Source organism: Aphelocoma coerulescens, chromosome 1, assembly GCF_041296385.1.
Source record: "Aphelocoma coerulescens isolate FSJ_1873_10779 chromosome 1, UR_Acoe_1.0, whole genome shotgun sequence".
NCBI classification, from domain to species: Eukaryota; Metazoa; Chordata; class Aves; order Passeriformes; family Corvidae; genus Aphelocoma; species Aphelocoma coerulescens.
Window position 1 is genome coordinate 31,903,797 of NC_091013.1, and position 24,061 is coordinate 31,927,857.

General features: G+C 40.6%; 1 protein-coding gene across 12 annotated transcripts in view; it reads left to right on the plus strand.

Moving 5' to 3' along the window:
* Positions 1-5,668: 5,668 nt before the first annotated feature.
* INPP4A (inositol polyphosphate-4-phosphatase type I A) overlaps positions 5,669-24,061 on the plus strand; it is a 118,581-nt gene continuing 100,188 nt past the window's right edge. For 9 of the 12 annotated variants that reach the window (XM_069005983.1, XM_069006038.1, XM_069006046.1 and 6 more), the window contains exons 1-2: positions 5,669-5,730; positions 8,866-8,947. The gene's annotated coding sequence lies outside the window, so the exon portion shown is untranslated. Of the gene's footprint in view, positions 5,731-8,865; positions 8,948-18,259; positions 18,358-24,061 lie in introns of all 12 variants that reach the window. The other 3 variants (XM_069005988.1, XM_069006012.1, XM_069006007.1) reach the window with 3 other exon arrangements.

Sequence of the window (24,061 nt, forward strand, 5' to 3'; positions counted from 1 at the left end):
GAACACGTGTATTATTTGATCCAATAGAATGTTAGTGTCAGAACTTCCTAATGGTTCACTAAACTACCTAGGACAGTGTGAAAATACTGTAAAGGTATCAAAATACTGATTTGCTCAAGGGACTATTGTTCAATTCCAATATAGTGTAACATAATACTCTGTCTAAGATAAGTAATTATGTAATTATCTTTGGGCTTTGAGTGCTGTCCTACTTGAGAGGTATTAATGCTTCCTTTGGGAAAAATAATTTGTTTCACTAATGCCCTAAGACCTATGCATTTGATTACAGCTTTTTCCCTAATACACAAAATGTTTTTATTTAAACATATTGATGTTTTTGTCTTGTGCCTTGTGCTACACTACTGGCTTTTACTAAAAAAAGTGCACGTTTCTATTTTTTGGTAGATTTTTCAAGATGGAATCTGTGAAATTGGGTTGTTGAGGAGAAATGGTTGACATGGTACCGAAAGGCTTGTACTGGTTTTAGAATCACAAATATAAGTAGTGCTAATAATTTGTATTGAATAAGTAAAGAGCATAGTTTGCAAAGACCTTTCACTGCTGCTCTTGTTCCTCCTATTTGTTTTCAATGATGGAGAGTCAGAGAGTCCAAATGGTGTTGAGACTGACTTCACAGGCTGTGGCTCTATCAGTGTTAGGACCTCTCTGTGTTACAACATCTCGTTTCAATTAAACATTAAATTAAAATGTTCTCTCTGTGGTCCAATCCTGCAAACACAGGTGTATTTACAGAGCTGTAAACACATATTGCAGACCTGCTCACATGTTTATGATGATAAAAAATAGGCTACGGTCATTTACTCTGAAAATCTTTTAGGCTGTTAACTGTTCTTTCAAGTTAGTACAGAGCATTAAGCATATGAGTCTGTTTAACTAAGGCCCATGTGTACATATGTTGAAAAGTGAAAGAAAAGGGGTTAGTGTTTAAAAAGTACCACACACTTAGTATTTCAGTTGTGCATCTCAAAAGGAAAACAAAGCATCTTTAAAAAACTCTCACTTTTGAAATATTTTCTGCTTCCGAATGGGTGCATTTGTATTACAAAGAGCTTCATTATTCACTGGGTGGCATAAATCTCTCTTCACTTTTAAAGTTTCTGGAGAGTAGCAGATTGGATGAGATGCTTTTTTCCAAAGAAAACATTTAAAATAATATATTTTCAGTGAAAGCCTGGAACAAACTAGATTGACACCTTTTACTCATAAGAAGAGCATTAAATGAAGTCATAATCTATAAATGCAGCCACAGGATGTAGGTGGTAAGCAGTATCTGTTGTTTAAGCTTGTGGTTAGAAAACTTATAAATACAGAGCTGTAGCAGCTTTGTTAACATGATGAATTTTATGCTGCCTTGATATGTGGTCATTTAGAATACATGTATTTATTGTAAATATGTGTCTTGTCTAAAGCTGAAGAACACAACACCATAATTCCAGTCATAAATTGTAGTTGACAGAGTAATAGCCAGAAACCTTAAGATCCTTCCTCATTTTTCTTTTTCCAAATCTGCCTGCTGAATTTTCTGTCTCTGGCATAGTTTTATTATCTTCAGAAAATAATTAACCAGTTATTTCTGTAAGTGGCACACTCCTCAATGGCTTGGTTGACAGTCTGTAGGAAGAAAATTCTGTAAATGCAGAGAGCTTCTTGACGAGGTCTATGCTTTATTGTCAGGATTTACAGTAGATTCATTAATAATGCTCTTGAACATTGAAAGTGGAAGAAGCAACAAGATTAGCACTTTAATAGTTGCTTAATCAGGTTAGTAGAAGGTAATATATTTCAAGTAATAATGTATTTTCATAGCTAAACATTAAAAATATATTTTTATTTCAAGCTGAGGTTGGTGTGTCCTGATGGAGGTTTTCCTGTGCAATATTCTTTTTTGCCTGGCCTGTAGGTACTAATGGGCTGCAGTGAAATGAAACAGAATAATTTCCCTAAAGATTTTTAGTAACAGAGGAAATGATACAAGTAAATCTCTGTGACCTAGAACAAGATATTAAAAATCTGCAATATTGCTACTATTGCTTTAAAAGGAGCTACGGAAAAATAACAAAGCAGAAATTGGCTTGCAGTTCATAAGTTCTAATGATAAACTGTGCTACTGTAAAATTGTATTGTGTTGTCCTTCCTTACCACTCAAAGGAAGAGGAATATGAACTTTTCCAAGTCAATTTGTGACAGGAATTTTTGAGGTTTTTTTGGTGGGGAAAGTTTTGAAGTCTTTCTGAGATCACAAAGGTCTAAGATGTGTTAGCTATTGTCTCAGGCTTTTGGTTCTGTAGCAGCCATACCTCACTAACAGTCATAGCAGCATGATTTCTGGGATTCTGAGCAGGAAGAAATTTGTTACAGGCTGTTGGATTGCTGGCATGCTGAGGAAGATGAGGGTAAGTAGTCTGTTGAGGGGATTGATTATCAGATGTATATAAATTTGTATTCAGTATAAAGGCAGAAACTCCATAAAGCCCTTTATCAGCTGAGACTGGACATTCAGGTCCCTTCCTGCTTTGTAGTAGTAGTTAAGGTAAGAGTTTGACACCTTTCATGTAGTCTGACCTGTGAAGGTTTATATGCCAGAGAAAGGCATCAGCTCTTGAAAAGGGCATAAAATCTAATTATATTTTCTCTTGATAGAATATTTCAATAGCTAGTAATTCCTCTGCAGAAAGAGCATGTCTGTCTGGTGGATAGAATTTGACTTCAGTTTTCGCATCTGGGAGAAGAAGAGGGGATGGCTTTACAAAGAAGTTAGTAGTATCTTATGTTTTCCTGCTGGAATGCATTTGAAAGTAAAAGAAAAAAAAGCCTTTAATAATCTGCAGTGAAGTGCATGGATTGACTTCCTAAAATCTTGTGTTATACCTGCCTTCCTTAGTCCCCTCACAGATTTGCAATCTTTTAGGAAGGAGATAAACTTCTATTACAGATTTGTTCATTGATCTACATACAGGTAAAATCCCTGCTTTCTTTGTACACTATTGATTGTGCTTCCAAGGTGAGTGTCACATTTTGTTGCTTAACACACTATGTTGAGTTGGTATCTTGTGTTCAGTTCCCTGTCCCTTATGACCCTGATGCCTTTTTCTGTCAGTAGCTTTTCACTGTGATGTTTTCCCAGTGTATGGCTTGTTTCCCCAAGGTATAGCACTGTGTTCTTTTCCTGGATGTATAACCTGAGATTTGGCTATTAAAAAATAGTGAAAGTTTTGAACAGTATGCTTTATCATCTGTTCCAGAACTTTTATGTGATAGCCTAGTTCTTTTGTTTATCACAGCATCAGCTGTTGAGTTGTCCACAAATAAAATTGTCAGTGAGTTTATACATACTTACACACCTTGGAAGAAAATGTGAAATAATCTTAAACCTGGTAATGGTCCCAGAGCAGCTCTCTAGGTACTCTACTGAAATACAACTCCCCTCTATTTGTGAGATTTTGTTACTTACGGATTTCTCAGATGAAGAAAACATAATCTTAACAAAAAAATGAGGTAAATGGAAAACCTTTCTAGCCTATCCATTCCTACCTGGCTGGGTTTTCCTGTATTTTGCCCTGGGTAATTCAGACTGCTCTGCCTACAAATAACATGGTAATTCTCCACATTCTCCTTCAACACTGGTGCAACATAAGGCCCTTCTGATCCCTTGGGTTTTAGTGCTGTTTTGGTTCCTAATACTAAATTAATATCAGTAGTAAACATCGTTCTTCTAGAGTCCTTGGTGGGGAGCTGTCCAAGTCTGCTGTTTACAAAGGCTGTATTTTGGTTGATGATGACTGAAAATGTCATCAGCTGCAAATATGATTTTTTTGCTTCCTAATGCTGTCAGATCTGTATTTAAATTGAAGGGTGCTCACAATGCCTACTTGCTTTCTAGCCTGTTCTCACCAAGTGTATTTAATATTTTTATGCGAGGATGGCTTTAAGTTTGCATGGTATGCAGAGGAACTCTTATTTTCTGTCTCTCTGTTACAAAACGTGGCAGGGTTCATTGGCTTTGTGCTAAACTATGTGCAAAGGTAAATGTGAAAAATTACGCTTGTTTAACTATGGATTGAAAACACCTCTTCTCTCTAAGTTCTGTGTGATTTTGAAGCAGGGAGTCCTTAATGGAATTTCACCAATGACATGCAGAAAGAAAAATGAAAAATTCAAGCTGCCTCTCCTGGCTTCTCTATCCCAATTCAGATTGTGCTGGGAACTTCAGCTGGCAGCTTCCAGCATGAGGGAACTGCAACAGGCAAATTAAAATTCTTACACTAGAGCAGTGTTGGGACTGATTTAGCTGGTTCTTGGCAGTGGTCCTCTGGGTCATGCACGGTTGGCTGGACAGTGTGTGTATGTAATTCCCCACTTCAGCATCTTTCCTCCATGCAGGAGCCCCTCACCTCCCTCCTGGGAGTTCCCACAAGATAATTTGTGAGCAACCTGTGTTCTCCTTGGCTTTTGTGCACCATGTAAAGGTAATAGAATGAGCCAGAGCTGGACTGTGACCTCTTCCTACATTCTTTCAAATGTTTCTTAACACTGCTCAAGCATGATAAATCTCTCATAACAGCGTGGCACAGAAATTGGTTAAGAAATTGAGCTCTGGTTCCAGCTACACAGCAATTTCAGCTATTGAGCAACTTCAAGTGTGGAGAGGGATGGATGGATGGATGGATGGATGGATGGATGGATGGATGGATGGATGGATGGATGGATGGATGGATGGATGGAAAGAACATGCTAACATGTATCAGTGTGAGCAGCAGGACTAGGGAAGTGATTCTCCCTTTGTACTCCACATGGGCAAGGCCACACCTTGAGTGCCGTGTCCAGTTTTGGGCCTCTCAGTTCAAGAAAAACAATGAGGTGCTGGAGCATGTCTAGAGAAGGGCGGTGGAACTGGTGAATGGTCTGGAGCACATGTCCTATGAGGAGGAGCTGGGGGAGCTGGGGCTGTTTAGCCTGGAGGAGGCTCAGGCAGGACCTTAGTGCTCTCTGCAGCCACATGACAGGAGGTTGTAGCTGGGTGGGGGTTGGCCTCTTCCCCCAGGCAGCCAGCAACAGGACAAGAGGACACAGTGATAAGCTGTGCTAGGGGAAATTTAGGTTGGACATTAGGAAGAATTCACAGAAAGGGTAGTTAGACATTGGAATGGGCTGCACAGGGTGGTGGTAGAGTCACCATCCCTCGAGATGTTCAAGGAAAGACGGGATGCATCACTCAGTGCCATGGTCTAGTTGACATGGTCATAGGTTGGACTCGATCTAAGAGGCCTTTTCCAATATAATTGATTCAGTGATAAAATATTAGAAAACAAAACCAAATCTGGATTGTTGGCTCAAATCATTTGGCTCAAACATCATAGCCGTGGTGTGGGTGCTTTGCAGACCGGTGACATTTTCTTTCTCAAAACCTCCAGTGCTTGACTGCAGATGAACATACAAGAGAATCCTAGTTTCTATATTTTTTGGATCCTCCGGAGCCGGAGTTGACACCCTGGCTCGGGCGGCCGGCGGGGGCAGTCTGAAGCGCTCCCGTTCCAGCCCCGGCGGACCGAGCGGGCGATGCCGGCCCGGCTGAGGCCGCAGGGGGCCGGGCCAGGGCCGGGGCGGGGCCGCCGCTCCCGGCGCCGTCAGAGCGGGCGGGCGCCGGAGCCGCTGGGGGCGCGGGGCCGGTGGCTGCCGCGGGGCGGTGCCCGGCGAGCCGCGGCTGCGGAGGTGAGCGATGGGCTCCGGCCGGGCGGCCGCGGAGCGGGGGGCAGCGGGGAGAAGGTGCGGGGCCGGGCGGGGGCGGTCGCCGAGCGCGGCGGGGTCGGGCGGCTGCGGCGGGAGGCGGCTCCGCGCCGGGCGATCACGGCCGAGCCCCCATCTTGGGGAGGCCCTGCCCGCCGGGGTTCGGTCGCCGGCGCTGTCACGGGCAGCGCTGCCGGCTCTGTCGCTGCGCGCTCGGCGCTCACTGCGGCTCGTCCCGAGCCGTGCCGGGCTGCGGCGGTGCGTGTAAACAGCGTGTGTGGATGGCACAGCGCGTAAACAGCCGCGTCCGAGGGGGGACGCGGGAGCCAGACATCGAATACAGGGATGATGTTTAACCTCCCCTAATTTGTTACAGGCCGGGTTTCATGATTCCTTTCCCATGTTGAGAAGCCTTAAAAGGAAGCAGATTGTGTGTTTGGTTTGGTGCATATTTCAGATTTTTGCCCCTTTATTGAGCTGGAATATGGTTGTGAAATATGGTAGAAATGCCTTTGCAGTACGGATGCACCCTCATCCATCTTATGTGGGTTTGGCGGAGCAGCGTTAAGAATGAACTTGAAGCTTTATCCCAGTGGCATACATTCCCCCCGTACCAGGAACAAAGTCAATATATGCTGATCAGAGCCCAGCGTGGACTGCAGAGACACTAGAGGGGCTTTTGCCTGGGTGGTCCAGCACGGTGTTGACGGAAGCTCTCCATCCCCAGGCCGATATCATCCTTCTGCAGAAAGCCTCTGGTGCTGAGCTTGTCTAGGCCGGCAGCAGAGACCCAGCTGGGAAGGTCTTGCTGGGTTACTTCTTAAGCAACAGAGGAAGAAACTCATCTTTGTCTCTGCCCTCAAACTCTAAAAAACCCCGTTGTGCTGAAAAAAAGATTACTTTGCAGTTTCCCACTGCAGAACAACTGTGTGTTGATGCTTTTCACAAAAGCTCTTAATTAAAAGCTTAAGTTTTTCTTCCTGCTTCTGAAGATCTTAATTCAGTGGGCTGTCTTGCTTCTAGGAACTCAGAGAATGCAATATCTCGCCAAATTTTTCACAAGTCTCTGTGACTCTCTATGCAAATGTTAGGTGGGAGCAAATGGCAGGCGGGGGGGGCATATGTATTTTTGGCAGGAACTTGACATTCAGTGTTCTTAAATTTAGAAGTTCTGGCACTTTCAAAGTTTGAGGTGGATGTGACCTCTTTTACTCACTGTTCCCTGCTGCAGTACTAAGTTGATAGAAAAATATGATTTCAGGGCTGTTTTCAAGTATCTGTATCTAGGCTGTATGCATTTTGCTAGATACATGACAACTTTGCCTATGATTTAATTTATTTTTAATGAGCTAATTTTAACTTAATCTGTAGTGGGTGGTAGCTTGCAGGGAGCCATGGAGAAAGAAAGAACCCTGCTAAAGTGTGGCAAAAGAGCCATGTCATCTTCAGAGGGTGTTTGGCTCCCTTACTGAAGACAATAATGACACCTCTGCAGAAACTTGCTTACATCTGTCTCGCTGTCAGCTGAGACTGAAGGCTGTACCCCTTCTCAGGTAGCAGAATTTTCAGTCTTAAGGTCTCAGATATATTGAGGGTTGGATGTCATTAGTCATCTCTTAGACCTGTTCAAGTCCAGTCTGATGTACAGATGCTATATTAAATGGAAGTTCTCCCTGTGGATTGAATTGACTAGGAGAAATGCTAGGAGAAATGACTGCTTTGTTTCCTGTATGTTCTGGTTCCTCAGTCTCTGTATTATTTTACTAGAATTAGGAAGGAAAATGAGAAGGTCAAGGATCCCCTTTCAGTTCTTGTTTCCTTGTGAAGATTTAATTCAGGTTTCTGGGCTGTGCTCTGCTACAGCAAATTTTAATTGCTCAATTGCTAGTGTGTAAGATGCACCATTAGAGTATAACAATATCTCTTGGACCCCATTTGTAGATGTCTTTGGTGGAAAAACTTCCCCATTTCTTGACTGGATATGAAGGGAAATTGCCTTGCTTGGAGATGAAGTTTGAAACCTCTACCTGTTTTCTTTGGAGGTGGGAGATCAAATAACACAGGCACCACAGCTCAGAGCTCAGTCTTATGTGCTCTTTGCTTCTGCTTGCCACTTCCCTTCCTGTTTCTTGTCTGACAAACTGAATTTCCTCTCCATTGTTGGATTATCTACCTAAATCTCAAACAGACATCCTTTGCAGAAACACTATTGGAAAGTGTTGTTGACCTTGGAAGAAGAAAGCTTTAGGGTGTATCTACTTCATTCACATCTGTTGGACAGAGAGGCATAGCCTCAAATGTCTTTAAATCGCACCTATTGCTGCTTTATCTAATATGATAATCTCTTTACTGCAGATGAAGTTGATTCTTCTGGCTCTCAGATAGAAGGAGGCATTTCCCTTTTCTGCTTCACAGGCAGTTCCTGCTACCACTGCCCTCCTTCCTTTGCTTCCCATGTTCTGTTCTCTGTAGAGCTTTGCTTATTGTGAGGGAAGTGTCACCAGACTGGTGGCATGTGAGGCAAAACCAAGGAACAACCAATACAAAGCAGGTCGAGAATGAGGAGCAGATCAGGTGAAGTACAGAAAATAACAGGAGCATTGTAAATTAAGGACGTGACTGAGAATAGGGCATGTGTCTTGACTGCACAGGGGAGTGGTAGGGTCATAGCCAGTGTTTGTGGTTTATGAGGTACATGGTAAGGGAGGTGTACAGGAGAAAATGGAAGGCAAACACTCCAGGCTTTCCTGGTAGTTACTGCTCTGTTTTACCAGAAACTGGGGTTAATGATGTTCCATGAGCCAACACAGGTGGACATTGTGCTTCTGTCAGCCCATTGATCCACTCACTTCTCTGTCTTGCAGAGGAAAGGCAGGTGCCAGTACTACAGAAATATGTTAGCACTTCCTGAAAACATCAATTGAAGCCTTCAGTAAAATGTATTCACTCAGCAAGAAAGCTATTTCTGAACTTCTACTGAGTGTGAAATTATTGAATTTATGGTAATTTTACCAAATATGCAATAATTGGGAAATTGAAGTACCAAGCTACATCCTAACTTAGCTAAAACTGTCTTGATGATATATAAGAGAGTAACGTAGTTTTTTCCCTAATTTCCAGGCAAGTTGAGATCTTGGCCTTAGGTGAAGAAGACTTTCTGCCCAGCTTGTAGTATGTGACCAAGGATTTCTCTGCAACAGAGGTTTGTGAATGTGCATCAGTATTCTCTAGAAGTACTTACTATGTACAGCAGTGAGATACTGCTTAGACCTTATATGAAACCAGCAAGATATTTTCAAAAAGACATTGACATTCTTGAGCTGTTAACGTTTAGACCTGCCCCACTCTTGCAAGTATGAGCCCTTTGATGTGCTTGTATATCTCATGAATGCCTGCATCTTGTTTGTGCATCTGTTACTGTGGTGTGCTCACAGAGAAGCCTGTTGTGGCTGAGTTGCTTCTCTCTAAATACAGCTGTGTTCTTCCAGTTTGTTGCAGACAGAACAGTTCTTGTGAAGGAGGTGACTGACTGAGGTGAAAGGGAGTAGCATAGGAGAAAAGGAGTGAGGATGTAGAGGAAAGATGTGAAGGGAAATGAGTGTAGAGGATAAGAGAGTACAGGAAGGAGGATAGAAAGAGACACAGGACACAGTGATAGAAAACTTCATCCAGTATGCTTCTCATCAATGTTATGTAGCATTTGCCAGTGGAGCACTTTGGAGTTGTAATTTCTGAAAAAAATCTGGAAATATTGTGAACCTGTAGCTCTAGCTGGAGTGGGCTTGGGGAGGATGCAGAAGCTGGGGCTGGGCTTTACAGCTGGACTTCCCTGGCAGATGCATCGTGAATCTGAACATATGGGAAGCAAGTGGGGCTGTGTCACTCTGAGTGAGAACCTGCAGACTAAGGCCTGGTACAAGGTTTGCATGCTGCTAACTCCCATTGCTAGGTAAGACGTTTTAGAGCTGTTGGGGTCATCAGCTCTCACAAGCATGGGTATTTTAGTCTTCCTTAACCATGCATCTAAACTTTTAGAAGAATAATTTTTCTTCCCACCATATGACTAATTATAGGAAGCATATATGTACAGATGTTGCAAATGTTTGGAAACGGCACACTTCAATTCCTTGGGGCAGTTTATACCTAAGGTACCCTTACTGCAGTGTTACAAACTGTGCAGAATCCTGCAACTGTAATCAGTTCCTGGGAATGCCTCTGCACATGCTTGGTTCCCTCCTTTTATATGAGGCTAGGAAGTCCAGATTAACTCTGTGCATGAAAAACTGCTTTACCTGGCTTTACCCTGTTGTATCCCTGAGTTTTCTCTAACTTCCTTCCAGCAAAATGAAATGTGATTAGAAAGAGTTTGATGCCTGGAATTTCTCTTTGCCATGAGTAAAACAAGTCTCTAAGGTGGAAATTACAGCTAGCAGTGGAGGCACAGAGATTTGCTGAGAATTTGTTCTTCCACTGATTCTCTCTTGTTAAATCTATTGTGTAGAAATGCAGCGCTGGGTTTACTGCTAAGGTTAGGCATTGGACCTTTCTATAATTGTGGTTTGTGTTTGCTTTAGGTCTTAACCCTTGGCAGTCTGAGGCTTGGATTCAGACTTAAGAAGAATTTTTAAACAATTGTTCAGTCTTTAAGAGTTATAATAAGACTTCAGAATGAAATGGCTCTGTATCAGGAATTTTAAAAATACTTGGCCTGCTTGGAGTCTCTTCTGTTCTTTTTCCAGATCTTTTTCTACATTTTCTCTGTAACGACCAGTGTTAAGGGAATAATTTTTCATAGTTTGCTAAGCCTCTAATTTTTCACAGTGCTTTTTCAAAAACCAAAGGGGGGTATTTTTTGTGTTGTGCTGAATATAGTAGGTATTGATCTCTAAAAATCTCTAAAGATTTTATTTTTTTTAGTTTTTTTTCCATTACCCACCTACATTTTGTCTTGCCCCTAACAATTCTTTCAATCCTGTAGCTACTTCTTACATTCTTTAGGCTGGAAACTACTGCCTCCCCCAGCAGGGCAGGTGGAAAGAAATGTGTCCCTATGCTTCAGCAACTTTAGTGCAAAGTTCAGCAGCTTAATTTAAACTGTTGGCTTGACATTTCTGAAGAGTGTTCACTTGATTTGGTCCATTGACTTTGCTTGGGAGGTCATAAACTTGAACAGCACTGTGGTAATATCTTCAGTCACCAGAGCTACTTGCTGAGCTCTTTGTGCCATTTTTCTGTTATATTTTTTACCATAAAGTGCTAAGTGCTAGTGCATTGTTAATTCAATAACAGTTCTGTAAATATTAAAACTTACTGAACATTGTGCAATTTCTTTTAAAAGCAGTTCTCAGGTATTGTCTTGTGGAAGATGCTACACATAAAATGTAAAATCTGGGATAAGTCTTCCTGTCCAGGTCCAGAAGTCCATAGAGCACTTCTCAGCATTTCCATTTTTGAGAACAGACGTTATCTGCACAAGAGAATTGTCTCATGGCTATCTTACCCCTTCCAGGTTTTATGGGTCACTTTTTAAAGTTCAAAGTTGTACAGTATCACACAGACAGTTACAGCAACAATTAACATAATACCAGTAGATGATAATGTCAGTAGAAAAGTCTTGTATATATATCTATGTTTAAAAGTTGGTGTCACAGCTAGAAGCTGGAAACTTTTGGCCTGTGACACTTAACTCCTTGTAGACTCAGGAACTTGCTTTGTTGTCCGGTCACATATTTCTACGAACATGGATGATGAACATGGTCCTCGAGGTTTTCTAGTGATCTCGTAACTTCTACTCTGGAAGTGTGGGTGGACCATCCATCATTATTTCTGAGATTGGGAGAGGTGTTTGGAACTGATTCCCTGATGAATGGAAAGCAGTGCTGCTCCATATAACCATGACAGTTATAGGTAAGAATACAGCATTTTAAACTGCAAATGACCTACACTGCTGTCCAAATAGCTCTCTCAAAAGAGCAATCCATGTAACCACAGTTCGGCCTCATGGATTCCAATTATGCTAAATCTTTAGTTAGATGATCTACTTTTCTCTTGTTATTTAGCACACAGGAGGGGTCTAATCTGGGGATGAACTGTTCAGTAAAGACCATGAGTGAGTGTAACAGCTTTATTTGTTGCAGAAATTGGAAGTTGTACAGCAATCAAAGCAGGAGATTAAAGGAAGAGGAGGACAAAGTTGTTTTTTTAATTGAGAGCTGCATCCTTCCAGAGGCCTATGACACAACCTTACCACTCCCCAGAGTTTCTGTGTGGTGCAAGGCAAGTCTTTGAAAATTTTCCTTTTGCCATTGGTCAGTACAATATTTCTCAGTTTTTGTGTGCCTGATTTAAGATCTGGTTTCAGTTTCATAGAAAATGCTAAGCCCTCGCATCTATTACTGCATACATTATGTAAAAGGCTGTATACTTGCAAAGTTGAACTGTGAGTGTCTTGAGCTGGACACCCAAGTTAGTTGGTACTTTATTCTTTCTGCAGAAGCTGGCTGGTTCTCCCTTGAAATCTGTGTCCAGCACCTCTCCCCTTCCCAGAGATGGTTCCCAGTCTCCTTGCACCAGTTTAGATTGCTCCCCTTGGTTTTCCTCTTTATGCTGCTCGTCCCGTCACTTTGGTCTGCCCATTCTTGGCAATTTCCCAACTCTTCACTGCAATGATTCTTCTCAGCCAAGTTGTTTCTGACCTTACTTCTACTTCCAGATGTCAGTCCTGGTCTTCTGACAACTTGCCAGTATTGCTCTTCAGTTACTTCTCCTGTTCCTTTGGTTTGACCATTTTTACGTATGTTATTGAATTTGATTTTCTTTCTTATTCCTGAAGACTTGTCATAGAAATACAGTTTTCCGTTGTCCACGTTCAATATTCAGCCAAACTGACAAATTATTATTAAAAGGAACTGTCTTCTGAAGCCCTTGAGGTGTCTGTAAGGCAGTGTATGTGCAGCTATGTTACATGTGGAAATCAAGAGTACTCATTCTTTTGGCATCTCTGGAGATTTAGTTGTGAATTAGCCTCTATTGGATCTGTGTTTACTGTGACTTTTTAAAGGATTAGAATATAACAGAAAGGCTGACAGTTGTTTTGGGGTTTTTTTCATATTATGCAAAACATTTTTTCTTTAGATCTTATTCTTGGTAGTAGCTGAACTGTTTGAGCTGAATCTGATGATTTTTCTTTAAAAACCAGTCTGAGACAAACAGCATGAAAAATTTCTGGGCACACGCTTTGGAAAAATGTAAGCAAATGAAAATAATAGTCTTTTAAGAAGTGGTGTTGAGCAGGCGTAGTTACAGGTAGAGATGCTACTGGTCCCAGCTTCTGACTGCTTCTTTCTTGCTGAACAATTAGGAAGTGCTTTACAAACTGTTCGTTCACTTCATGGGAGCCCGTGTATCTCAGCTATCATTCAGTGGCATGGCAGCATAATATTTGACATGCAGTGGCATATATGAGGTTTTTAAAATAGTGTGGGACTAGTGATGGCATTTAAATGACTTGGCCGTTAGAAAAATAGGGGAAATCTTGTGTTAACAAGGAACTGCTTTCACTGTAAATAGAGTTTTTCCTTTTCTTCCCCTTTTGGTAAGAATAGTGGAAATGTTGAAGTGCATCTTTGCTTTGCTGTATAGCAAAACCCTTTTCTTCCCAAGCAATGTACCTTTTCTCAAACAACTGTGAGGAGACATTGTTGAGCAGTAACCCAAAATGTATGGTTGCTGCCATCTAAGTTGTCAGCATGACTTAAGGTTTTTTAATTCAAGTAATAGACAGACTTCATCTTACAAAGTTTATAAGACTTGAGAAAACTACATATGCTCTGACTGAATCTTTTCTACAGTATGTTTCTTTTGGCAAGAACAGATTACCCAAGAATAAGTGTTCCTATTAGTTTGACCCAGTCTATATTTTAGTGAAATTACTCTTTCCAAGAAGTATCAGTAAGAACTGTATTTCTGCTGGAAATACTAGTGGCTGTGGTAGCACTGCTAGAGACACAGATGTCCAACATGAGCTATGGATTTACAGCTTCACTTGATCTAGACACGGATATGGAAACAAGCCCTCTTAATTCTGTATCAGGTTCTCAGTTTGTGATTCCCGTGTTGTGGTGTTTTGAAATGTTCTGTACTTAATATATGAATGGCAGGTTACAGTTCTGTGTTCCAGCTTTTAAGCTGGAAGCAAGCAATCTTTTATGACCAGAAGATTACTGACCACTCTATAAAAGGAAAATACAGCAATATACAGTCAGTCAAGAAATTAGTGTGAAAGCTCCTGCAGAGAGTTTGCAATGAGAGTTTTGGATGTGTGCGCTCTATGCAATTTTGAAGAGATTTCAGATTAAATCTCACTAACATATCGAATGAACCTGCCTATGTAAAATATTTTGCAGTTCTGTTGTGTAACATAGGTAGCCCAGTTACAGCAGAGCAATAAGTGTCCAGGTGCTCTCAGAAACTGGGATCTTCAGCACCCTGCAGGCTTGGATGTGAACTGAGCAATTGTATTAAAATCTCATCGGTAGAATGAGCATACTGCTAAAAATGGACTGGTGAGATGTAAGTAAAGCCATTAGAAGTCATCACAGGGCCACTGTTTGCTCTTGGTGTATGTATTGTGCTGCTATATATATCTATATCTATATCAATATCTATATTTCAGTGAGTGCATAATGTCTGTTACTTCCCAGCAGGATAGTATTGCCCTGGGAGAAGAGATGCTGTTGGAGAAGCAGCTCAGCAGTTAGACTGGCTGCTAAGCACAGGGAGACTTTGAGAGCTGTTCTAAAAGTACTGCTTTCCAGTCCTAGCAGAAAGCAGGTACTTGGGGCATCAATATGCAGGCAATGAATTGCGAGGATCGGTGTTTTTCTAGAGAGATTCCCCCTTCAGGAAGAGCAGTGAAAGCTTCTAATGTTTTGTTACGTAAATGTCACATCTCACATAGACCTGGCATAGGAATAGAAATTCTTTATTTCTGTGGTTAAGTTTCCTTCTTGTTCTCTTTCTGTCCTGTTGCCCTGAAGGAACAAAAGCATGTTTTCCCCCTCATTTCCCTTACCTAAGAGTTAACTCAGGGTTCTACAGCTTGGAAAGTAACATGTTAATTCTTACTCTTGGAACAGCAGAGTGCCATTGTATTACCATTCTGTTGTAGCAATCCAGGGTTGCTTTGAACATCTCCTGTTTAGGGCTGAAATGCTACCATCTCCAGAATGTGTTTGCTCCTGAGGCATCTGCTGCTGTGTGAAGAAAGAAGGCAAACAACATAGTCCTCTCCACTGCTGTGGGTATATGAGCAGGATAGTTCATCCCAGGAGTTTCCACTTGAATCTGTCTTCCACACCATGTCTGGCAGGTAGGGGCTGGAATACCTCTGCACCATGGTAGAGTAATTATTCTGCAAGGATGCCTGTGAGAGCTTTCAGTCTGAGAGTGGAAGTTTATAAATGCACCTTTTTACCCATCCTATTTCCACTCCTTACTCTGTAAATTTGCATTTGGCATGGGCACCTGGTGAGCTGTACTAGTGAGATTGATGTGAAGGAAAACAGTTCTTTGAAACTGGTTGTCAGAATCCAGTGAAAGTTTATTTTAGGAGAAGCCATAGTAGACATGTCTCAAGTAAAATAAGTCATGAGCCTAAGTTTTACATGCAGCATTTAAAAAAGGGTATCAAGAAACATAAGTGGCAGTGGCATTGTCAACTTTGGGCATTTGGAAATCACAGGAAGCCTTCAAAATTGTGAGGCTTGTTGAAATAATCTTTGCCATAAACTTTATATTTGTCTCCCAGCTTTGGGAGATTTTACATAGCTCTCCATTAAAAATAGCAAAATAGCATGCTGTGTGATCACCTGAAATTCTGCTCTTCCTGAAACCCCTCATGTCTTAAATTTTTTTATGCCTGTGAATGATGCTGGCTCATGCTAACGTGTCCTGCCCTCTTAACGAGTTGACTTGGAAGGCATTTTTTCAAAGTTTATTCTGATACCAGTAAGGTGAATGGTTTTGTCTTTCCTATGTGTAGTATATGCTGCAAGGACCTGTGACTTTCAGGAGAAGGCTGAGTATTTCGAGACAGGTAAAATTATCAGAAGCACCAGTGAATCTTGAGTGAATATTTGTTGCAAGTTCCACAAAAGTTCTGGATTTCTCTGAGGCCCTTCACAGTGGTTATGAGAATGGACAAACCCCACTTTTATATGGGCTTCTAAATATGTCTGGATTTGTTTCATTGTATGTGGTTCATTGTCTTAAGGATTCATGGTGCAAAGTTATGCAAAGGATACCAGCCTGGTGCTGACATCCTTATCTGTATGTATTGCATCTACCTGGAGCGCTTAGAAAGTGATGAGTTAGTGGAAAGGAGACAAGTCCATTTTGTGGTATTTCTGCAGCAGAGCAGAATCAGGAGCTATACAGTTTCTGAAATAAAGATTTTGAGACAGGTGTTTCATGGAAAAAATTTAGTTTCAGGCTGCTCTGATACTGTGACCCTTCCTGTCGAGTGCCTTCCCAGAAGCATTCCAAGGTTCTAAAATATGGTGTACTTCAGCCATTTGTGAGGCAGTGGTGCCAAGGAGAAAGGTATGGAGAGAGCAATGTTGTGGCAGCCCCGTGCTCCCCTTGGCATGCCTTTTGTAGTTCCAGTGTCCCTGGAGCTCTAGGCTTTAGGGTTTTCCCAAGCCTAACCCTAAGCATAACCCTAACCGTAACCCTAACCCTAAGTGGAGCATTAAAGCAGCCTTTTGCTGAGGCTGAGGTTCCCAGCACGTGGGTAGGGCCAAGGAGTAAGGTGCGGAGGGAGCAATCTTGTGGCAGTGCTGTGCTCCTCTTGGCCCAATACTTTCCACCTGAGACCTGTTGCTGAGATTTATAAATTAGCAGTTGTGAATAGTTGGTATAATTTAAACTGTGTGATCTAAGGATTGGAGGGAGGAAGGATGAAGTGCTAAAAATCTATCTATTTTCTTGCCTTTATTTTTGTTTGTTTGTTTGTTTTTAGCATCCAGGTTAGAGAGTCCATGAAGTCTCCCTCTGGGGAGGGTAATGGCTGTGTGGCTCTGGAAAGAGGAGAGCCTCAGTTTACCTAAAATGTTGCAAGACCTTGGGAATAAAAAAAAGAAAATATGAGTGTTACGGGACTTTATTTTCAATGGCTGATTTTTCCTCATTGCTGCAGTTATGATTCCAGATTGGGATTAGACTAGAATTTAGATCAGTTGAAACAGGGAAGCCATGAAGGTGGAAAGAGATATATACCTGAACAGAAAGGGTACTTGCAGAGCCCAAGTTGAGAGGCATGGGCTGCCTGTGAACTGTTGACAGGATTAGATATTGGTTTTAAGCACACAGACTTTAAAAGACCTTGACATTAATTTATGGAGAAGATAGGGAAAATATCTGTCATTTTGATGATATTGCCAGGAAGGAGATAATGGAAGACACTTTAGAACTGGGATTGAAGATCAGGAGAACATAAAGAACTGCAAGAAGGAAGATTTGAAAAAGCAAAAAAAATCACCAAAACAACCCTCTAAAAAAGGGAAAATAAAAAAGAAACAGAAGGGGAACTGTGAACTCTGAGGGAATTTTGGTACTAGTGCGTTAACAGAATTAGCAGTCCAAAAGTGAAAGTACACAAAAGTTTAGAAGTTGGGAGATTTGCATTTCTCAGAAAGAAAATGAAAGGAGAAGCAGCCCTCTGCACAATAAATTTTCAAAATACTGAAGTAATGCTTGAAAGGAGTACCTTCAAGGTACTGTGTGAATTAGAAGGCCCAGTACAGAGGCTGTGTAGAATTTTAAGTGATAAGAATTTGCTCTACTTTCAAAATCAGCATGCTAAATTATAAAAGGAAGAAAGAAAGCTTTTTACTTTTTAGAAGTAAAGCATGATGTTCCCATGTTGACTACTGTAGATACCTAAATCAAAGAAAATCATTAATTGTAGCTGATGCATATAGAAATAATATTTCAGTTTGCATGATTATCCTAAAATACTCTCAGCTACTTTGATTTTAGTGATGAAGATTAGTAATATGAAAACTTCTTTAATGGCTACTCTGTGGGTAGAAAGACGTATGCAAATGTAATTAATTTCCAGAGAGGAAGAAAGATGGCTTAAAAATAAAGCTATAGTTGATAGTTGAGTATGTCTTCAACAAGACATTGACACCAAGGAAATGGTTTGTTGTATTGTCAGTAACTGCATTCTCAGTCTCATCTTTCCTGTTTCCATCAGCTGCAAGATACTTACCACTTTTACTCTTTTGGTCCAAACGAACAGCGTTTTACTTCTGACAGGGTGCTTCGTTAGGCTGTTCGTCAAGGTGAAACACTTGTGGCTGAAAGTTTGTGTTGAAGCTGGAAGTTTGATGTGTTACTAAAATGTTGGCTTGCAGTCCTTCCTGTCAGGTGGCTCTGAGTACCATGGTATATGGGATATTAAGGGTTTTTTTTGTTTCCTACTGAACTAAAATTAAGCAACATCCCACAGGTAATGACCAGTTCTGTCTTCCTGGAGACTAGGCAGCATGAGAGGTGGTCCTAGTCAGCCTCTGTCTCTGAAGAGCTGCTTCCTGACCTTCCCAAAGGGTAAGCCTTTCCAAGGTGTCGAATGGCAGTCAGTCCCCTTCCCCATCCCATCACTTGCCTCCCTGTTTGCTTTTGAACAGGTGTTGTACCCTTTTACAAGGTGAATGGGTGTTTGTGTAGGAAGGGTTTGGTTAACAGTGTTTAAATGCCTTGTGCAGGTGGGTAACTCTAGAGAAAAGTTAGGGGGTTTTTTTTGTTTGCTTTCTTTAGCGAAGATACTTTGTAGTAGAGTCTTGCATTTATCTGAGATTAGTGTTTGCTGACGAGAGTGGAATGATAAAAACGGTGCAGGGTGTATTTGTGCTCTCCTGTTGTGCTATGTGTGGTTGGAAATAATGTGGGTATAGACCTGGTTTTCTCCTAAATGATGTGTTGCACACATCATTTAGGAGCAGGCGCTGTGAGTAACATAATGGGGGAGTAGGTTGAAAGGGAGGTTGAAAAGGAAGATAAAGCTACATGTTTCCTTGTTATCATTGAATGGTTTTGTTGGGTTGTTTTACATGTTTTTGGGCATTCGTTTGAATATTCTTCAATTTAGTAAAGATTCTTAGATTTAGTAAAGCTTTCTGGGAGAAAAAGCGACTGTACCTCTATGTGTATATAGAATGTGCTTGCATTTACCAAAGTACCAGCATAGTTGATAACTCTTCTCTTTTTCTGACGGCCCAGCTAAAGCCATTTTCCATGTTGCCTTTCAGGCCCATGTCCAGCTCTTTTCTGTCTGATTTTTATACAAAGAAACCCTGCCATATGCCGTTCAGACCTGTTATTCTGTGTCTGTATGCTTCAAATGCTAAAAAATGTTCCTTTCCAGAGACCTCCTGTCACATTCACATTTGAAAGTGGTATTTTGGCACTGGTGAGTGTGTATAACATTGCATTTATCAGATATTGAATTCCTCTGCATCACTCAGCATTGGGTGCTACCAGGGATGGAAATGAAAGCAGAGTTGAGGCTCAAGAGGGGTGTTCCTGGCAGTAATGATCAGTGTGGAAATCCTTAAAATGACAGACATAATGACTAAACTTGGTAACATGAGTAGTAGGGAAGTAGTAGGGCCTGAACAGGAAGGCCCTTAAGCTGGAGTGGGAGCTCTGTAATGTCCCCATAAAGATGATTTTTACTGCAAAACATGATGGTGGGTGATGAGAGGGACATGCAACACATTGGAAGGCTTTGGAAATGTGATACTGTCATTTGTTTGCGCTGTCAGGCTGACTGGCTTATTTTTCCTCTGGAAAGGATTTGCTAACAACTGTGTGTGTGAAAATCCTCCAAACAAAGGCATAGCCCCTTATAGCAGCTGTAGTTGCTACCTGTTAGAGTTGGAATTACTCTCTTACATCTGCTTGAATCTAAAATCTCTTGCTGTTTGACCTCCAGGCTTTAACTGAATTTCCATATTCAGAGCACTAGATGTTGGCTTTCAGATGGAAGTGGAGGCAACTTCTTTCATAAAGAGTCACAGAAAATCTGCTGCTGTCTGCACCTTCACTTTGCTGATAACACAGCTTTTAATATCATGCTCTTAATTAACTTGATACCCTGCTTCAATTTCTTGATGCCAGAAGAATGCTTGAAGCAAAGTGTGTTTGCTCCTGTCGTTGGAGAACAGATTTCAGGCAAAGTTGAAAGGAAAGAGGAGGTGTGGGGGAGAAACGTTGCAATTTGATAACATATTTAAATAATTAATGTGAGGTGTGTTGTATCAAAACCAGCTATCTATATTTTTATAGAAGCCTTAGTTTTTAATTATTGTTAATGTAAAATGCAACACTTGAGTTTTGCACAGAGTGTCTATTTTTAATGCTGAGTTTTATCCTCTCTCGAACAGGGTATTTGCTTAATCATACCCTCTTGGATCTTATCTTCTTCTTTTCCAACCTATCTTTTTTCAGCCACAGTTCAAATGGCTGGCTGAATTTATGTTCTTTGGATGCATCAGCATGCAGTTTTGCAAATGACCACCTGTCTTAATACATGTGATGCTGTGATCACAGTTTTCTAAACAGTGCCAGGGATGCTGAATTATGTTTGCAGTATTGCCAAATCACTTTAATCAGTCTTGACTGAAAAAAAACATGGCATAAATCCCAGATTACTAATGTGCTTCAGTGAGTCATTAGCAGTGGTTATATAGATGTGATTGTGAAAGATAGTTTTTACCAACACAAGTGGGCCAGGGCAGGGCAATAGGGGAACTGCTATGGTGTAGATTAGGTAAAGCAATTTTTGTTTTTGGACATGTAGGAGAAGAAACTTCTCATGTAATTTGCTCAACATAGCACTTTGTAGCTGGGATCTGGACTACCATGCTCTCTGCTGAAAACAAGTTATAATTCAGTGGGAGCTGTTTTCCTGTTGTTGGACTGGAGCCGAGAGGAGAACAGTGGTTTAGCCCATCATCCTGGTGGGGTGTTAATTGCACAACCCTATGGTCCCACTAACCCCAGCTGAACAAGCTGGCACCCCGGTTGCCATGGACTGCATGTGCACATACGTTTCAGGTGTAGGGGTCAGTGTGGGAGACAATCCTCCCTGTCTCTCCCTTGCCAAGAATAGGAGGGAAAGGGAAAGGGCTGTTTGTGCACCGAGGCAGGGCAGGATGCTACCTGCTCCGAGTGGAGAGCCCCTCTCTGCCCCTGACAGCATGAGCAGGCACCAGGCAGTGTTGGGCCATAGCCACGGGGCACAGCAGAACTGCTTGATACTAAAGCAAAATAAAAATGCTCACCTGGAAGGACTTTCAGATCTGCAGTGTTATCTCCAAAATGAGCATCTCAGGGGATGTTGTTTTCAGGCTGGCGATTAACTGTGTAAGAGAATTGTCCATTGGAGAAAGGCTTTTGTGCCAGCTCTGAATCTAGCTAGGTCTCCCTTATGATCTTCAAGGTGTTTGTGAATGTCATCTTTTTCTTTTGGTTGAAAGTTTGAACTGCTGAGAGGTCGTGTTTTGACAGCTCAGAGGAATTAAGTCTTAAATAACATATAAACCTTGAGCAATAGCAGTGTGTTTTCCTTCACACTGCAGGCCTTGAACTGGAAGACCCATTTTTAATGAAAAAGTTGCCTATAGAGAAAAAAGGCCTCTTTGTTTAGACACCTTGGTTTCATACCAACATTAGAAAAACAATTTTCAAAGCTCCTGTCAAAAATGTTTCATAAATGTACAGGCTTAACTGTGCAAAATGATTAAACCTTTTCCTTTATTCAGATTAAGACCTTTGTTTGAAGAACGTGAAGCATGTGTCTTCTACTTGGACTGACTGCCTCAGCTTTTAAAGCAGTCATTCCTGCTCACTAAACAAGAAACAGGAAAGTGAAACATGCAGTGTTTAATTCTATTTGAAAACATTGGCATGAAAAAAAATTCTGTACATTTTCTTCTGGACTTGTACTGAAGTTGTAAGAGAAAGGATAGAATAATAATTTTACTTTCAGCAGCAATGATGCATCACTTATTTGTCACATTGAATCTTTTCTGGAAACTTTGAATAGTGTTAATTTTTCTGCATGCAGACATGTATTTTCTAGGATGTTTGTTCAATGTTTCACTCTTCTGATAGCTAACAGACGTACTGTTAGAAAAAGAAAGCCAAAGCTTCAAGATCAATACTAATGAAATATCAATATTTCATTGAATGAAAGTTCCAATGATACCTGTGCTCTCATACACTTTCCAAATTCTTTAGCAATTGTATGCTCCAGATTTTGAAAAAAATTTTTTTCTCAGCTAAAATTGCAGCAAAGCTAGAAATTTAATTGCTGATATGGATATTATCAATTCTGTTTTCTAACATACCTCATATAAATGAAATTTCAATAGTATTTTGCTTGTGTTACTTTAGTAAAAATCATCTATTTAGTATGCACTCTCTAAAATCACTAATTGTTAAGTCAAAGTAAAATGTCTTGGAGAGTAGAAATACTTGGAGATCTCAAGATGGAAATCTTTCTCTCTGGGGCTTTCTACAAAAGTAGATGTAAGAAACTCTGGGTTTTTTTGTTTTCATTCCTCAAATTTATAATTGGAAGACAAACAAATGTACCATAAATATGGCAGGATGCCTATTTATATTTTGTGAAGAAAATATTTTTCTGAAGACATTTCCTTTCATGATTTAAGTTACCATTTTCACGGATGTTTTTAGAAATTTGCGGAATCCTCATTTTTCTGGTAGCATTTTCAGATTTTCTTTGACTTTAGTTAGTGAAAAATAAATACTCAAGAAAAACATTCAGTTCCTGGGGTCTCTATAAAAATACATTTATCAAGATGTATTTGACTGTGGGATGTTTTCTTGATGAAAGAAAAGCAAATCATTTCAGACCAAGGCAACATCATCTATAAGCTAGTCAAATTCCTTTTAGTTCTGAGGGGCTGTAGATCAAAAAGAAGAGAAGAACTATGATATCTATTAATCAGGCATGACAGTGATGTCTGTTGTGTACAGTGATCATTTCTGCATAAAGTAAACGTACATCCTGTACTCTGACTTTGGGAAAGTTCTGTATTTCTGTGTGTTTTTATTTTGGTGTGCTGTAGAACTCTGGATTTCATTTCAGATGCTGAATTTGCTCAGATCATTCTTTTCCCTAGACAATTCTAAATGTAATTAAATGTATTGTACTGTATGATTTGATTTTTTTTCTTTCTTTCCACCATCATCCCTTTTTAAGTAAAGAAAACAAATCCCATAAAATTAATTTCATATTTTTGGATTCTCACATCTATTTATGGCTACTTGCATCATGGGGGAAAAATGCAACACGACTCATAGGAGGATGACATAAAAGGCTAAATGTGGCTGTTGACTGCTGAGATCCAGTCCTTTTAGAATATCCCAAGAAACAGTATAAGCAGAAACTTCACAAATAGTTCTTCGGGTTTTGGGGTGGTTTTGTTTATGTTTTGGTACAAGTTACCACCTGGTTTAGAATCTGCAGGCTTTGCTTTCCTTTGTTGTTGCTGGTTTTGTCCAAAGAATCGCTGATAGAGGGAGTGAGTGAGTGGCCATGGGTGGACAGAACCCAGAGAGATGTGAAGTGTGTTGCAGTTGCTGATAGTTGCTGTGCAATCAATAATGATGTTGCTTTGGAAAAAAGTGTGTGTTCTTTCCCAGGCAGAGTGAATGTAGGCTTTGAGATGGAGAGTTTTCTTAATGCTTGAGAAATTAAAATCAGTGCTTTCTTATTGCTCAAGGAAAACAAAGTCTAAAAACAGAAACAACTTGCGATGGTAAGTTATTATGATAATTTGTTTGCTGGAGAGAGTTGTTGCTACCCTTGAAATTGGCTTTTAATTTCAGTGAAACAGAATACAATTGGTAGCTGTCTCTTATGTAGTGTGTTATTCAGGAGCTCTCCAAAAACAATGGAAAGGCCAATCAAAATATTATGTTTTTTTCTTTTGACCTACTGACCACTTTCCTCTTTGAATTTGACCTAGTAATAACAGATGTACTTAAGGTAAAATTATTTGAACGTATATCTATTGGTTTTTTTGGCTATGGGCACAGAGAGATAAGTGAGATGTTTGTAGATGGTTTTCTGCTCAGAAAAGGGTGTTTGTCTAAGTATCTGTAGGTGAGAAATATTTGCAAATATGCAATATTACATATGCATGTAAGTTCCATATACACAGAAGCTCTTAAATTTGGCTGTACAGGGTGTGTATTCAGGTAACTGTGGTCAACAGAA